At 55.5% G+C, this 3,354-nt stretch overlaps 1 long non-coding RNA gene across 1 annotated transcript; it reads right to left on the reverse strand.

The window, feature by feature from the left end:
* Positions 1–705: 705 nt before the first annotated feature.
* On the reverse strand, positions 706–1,717 carry LOC131401678 (uncharacterized). Its single transcript, XR_009217833.1, has 3 exons — positions 1,663–1,717; positions 1,405–1,526; positions 706–767 (listed from the first exon to the last, which is right to left on the reverse strand). It is a non-coding gene; the product is annotated as an uncharacterized LOC131401678 (long non-coding RNA).
* Positions 1,718–3,354: the final 1,637 nt, after the last annotated feature.

Below are 3,354 nucleotides of genomic sequence, written 5' to 3' on the forward strand. Positions count from 1 at the left end.
GCAATTCCAGAGATTGAACCAAAAAACTACAAGTTCCTAAAATTTAGTCAAAAGAAATCTCAAAAAGAGAAGCAGAAAACGTTCCCTGTTCCTCAAGAATGTAGAAAGGCAGCCCCTGCCTGTGGCACGACATGGTCCTGGGTAGTGCTGTTTTAAAGACACCCACATTTCAGTGGTTGTTGTTCTGCCTGTGAAAGTACCTTCAACCTTAAAATCCCAAGAGAACTGGCGGGGGGCCATGTCTGCTCCTGGAGGAGCTGAATGATACTGAAATGAACTGGTCTTCGGAATTAGGGGGACTTCGGTCTGTTCCCACTAGCCAGCGAAGGGCTGGCCCTTCTCTCTTCTCCCACATACAATAAGCTGATGACCCAGAAGAGTTCGTGATTCAAGGAGAAATGTGAGATTCAGTGTCTCACTTACATGCCTACAGAAAGCGAGAGAACCACACCACAACTCCCAGGCTGTAAGGGAACAGGACTTTAATATAATATTCAAATATGGCATTTATTGTTTACAACAAATAACTACTATCCCTCCACAATGTGTGAATTGGTCCTGGGGTGTAGACATCAGGGAGCTGGGGTGGGGTCGTCCCCTCTCTCTTGGGTTTAAGGGGACCTCGGAGATCAGCTTACAATTCTCCCCTTCCCGTCAGGAGGTAGGAGCTGGCCCAGTGCAGCCCAAGCCTCCCAGCTATGTCCCCGCTGCTGAGGATGGGGCTGTGATAGGCCACTGGTACGGGAGTTGGTGTTGGGGCCTGGCGACTGAGTAGAAGTGTCGGGTTATCCTGGGGGTCCTCCCTTAGAATCATGGCACCCACCCTGTCCCCCCTGCACTGAGTGCTCCAGATTCTGTGCTCAGTGCTGTCAGCCACCAGTACCCCATTTGTCAATGCCACGCGAGCGATCATTTAGTATCACCTATTTCACAGAGGAGGAAACGGAGTCTCAGGAAGTTGAAGAGAGTCACCCCAGTCACAGGACTGCTCATTAGTGGAGCTGGGATCCCAGGGCCATTTGTCCGACTCCCTAAGGGCACGTTTAACCCGAAGTTTTACTGAACCAATAGGAGTCAGTCACCACAGCACAGACACTCACTCACCCCTGACCTTGATGATGGCGGGTTCTTCTTGGCCTTAAGTATTTTGCTGGCCAACTAGGTCTGGGTGTCCAGCTGGCAGGACAGGTTGTAGCTCCAGGACAGAGAGGCACCTGTGAGCTTAAGAGGAGCCACACCTCAGGTGTCCCCCCACTGCCTGCCCAGCAGCTGGAGTCTGGGTGTCCCAGAGGGCGCCATGCAATAAGGCTTGGGGCTGAGTGGGGGGCCACAGAGACAGGCTCTGTGGACTGGCCAACAGGGAGAGTCCACCCCTGCCCTCACCCAACTCCTGCCCAGCCTCACCTATCATTCTCGTTGAGCAGCTCCATGTCCTGGAACCAGGCCCCAAATCGCTCCTCGGGCTCTACGTTGTAATTCTTTGTGGCCACCTGGAGCAGCAGGATCTCCCTCATGACTGGGTATTCCTGGGACCAGAGGGAAAGAGAGGCTGCAGATAGGGACTGAGTGGGGGATGCTGCATGGACATTGTGGGGGGTTAGGAGTGGGGCAGGGGACCTGTCCTGGGAACTGTCCTTCCCTCCAGTTCAATCCAGGCTCTACCTGTTCTCAGAATGGGAATAATCAGCCTCTCCTCCAGGATATTTTCCTTGATGCCACCATCCCCTCAACCCACCGCCAATTGGATGGGTCTCCCACTTCTCTGTTATCAAACTCTTCCACTCAATGTAAGATACAGGGGGTGGAGCCAGGGACTGTTCTGCCCAGAGGGTCTCTGAATTCCTCCTCCTTCCCCTCCCCTGAACGGGGTGTGGCAGCTGTTCACTTCAGTCCTCTTCTCAGGTTGATCTCATTCCCCTGGAAGGCACAGAGCCAGAGTCCATCAGACAGAGCTCCCTAGACTGACTAGCCCCCTAGGCCCACCCCTTCTCAAGTTGCACTACTGCCAGGTCCCCAGAGGGGGCCGGGCATGCAGAGAAAACAGGACTTGGACCTAGGCCTGGCTCTGGGCTCCAGAGAAGGAGGACATGGGGGAGAGGCTAAGGGACCTGGCAGCACAACCCTCTCTGATGACAGACTTGGAGGCTGAGGCCTCAGGCAGAGGGGACTGCTCAGCCACTTATGTGCTGCCTGACTTGGAGGGGCCCAAATCCTCTCTCCCTCCATGGGCAGCATGGGAGGGAGAGGCTGAGTCCAGCTCAGATAAAACCTCATGCAGCTGTGCCGTCAGGCAGCTCTGAGCTTCCCCAGCCTGGGGAATCGGAATGGGTGTCTCAGGTGGAACCTCTGTTCTCTCATCCCTAAGATGTGCCTGATGTCCCAGCTCCAAGGGGCGGCTGCGAGGCTCTCATGAGAGATGTGCCAAGTGCTGAGAGTTCAGAGATCACTTCGGGGGCTACCGCAGCCCAAGGCTCATGATCCGCCCTGCCTGGTCCTCAGGTGCACCCACCTCGATATTATCACCCATCAGCAGGTGCAGCATCAGCAGGTGACCAAGGAAAGTGACAATATAGGGGATGACACTCTGTGACATCAGAGTGTGGATGGGATGAGTCCTTGCTCTCAAGTTGGGCCCCTGCAAACACTCCCCTGAAAAGTCCTCACCCTCAGCCTCCTGGCCCACCCCAGGGTTCCCACGGGGAGCAGCCTAGGACCCTTAGCAGCCTCCCCTCAATTCCTCCGCCCTTCACACCCCAAGAACACCACACTCCTCCTCCTCACCTCTCAGGGCCGGCTTCTGACAAATCACAGGGTATGCGGTCCCTGGCCCTCCCCACAACAACCCATCCTGCACCAGCTCTTCTAGGCCCTCCTCCTGGTCACTTCTACTGGGCGATTCAGGCACTGTGGCAGCAAGAGGAAGGGCTGTTCTCTCTTGATTTGAGGCCTGCATCTGGGAAGGCAGAGCCCCTCCCCTACAGGAACACTCACCTGCTGCTGCTGCTTCTCCTGAACTCTATGGGGGCTGATCTGCGGTGGGGCGGCAAACGTGGAGGGCCCCTCCTGCCAGGGTCGAGGAGAGTGTCAGTAAGGCCATAGTCCCCTCACCCCATTTCTCTCCAGCACCACTGGCCTCTGACCCTGGACATCTGACTCCAGGCAACTGGTACCAATAGCACTCCATCCTCCAAGATGTTATGATTCTAGAACAAGCCCAGCTCCAACTCTCACACTGGGTGTGAGCTTGGGCTTTGGGCCAGGACTCCCTGAGCCTGTTTCCTCATCTGGAATGTGTGAGAACTCCAGCTACCTCACAGGTTCTCCTGAGGACTCAGTGTCACATGACATTGTTCT

Source organism: Diceros bicornis (genome assembly GCF_020826845.1).
Source record: "Diceros bicornis minor isolate mBicDic1 chromosome 13 unlocalized genomic scaffold, mDicBic1.mat.cur SUPER_13_unloc_1, whole genome shotgun sequence".
NCBI lineage: Eukaryota > Metazoa > Chordata > Mammalia > Perissodactyla > Rhinocerotidae > Diceros > Diceros bicornis.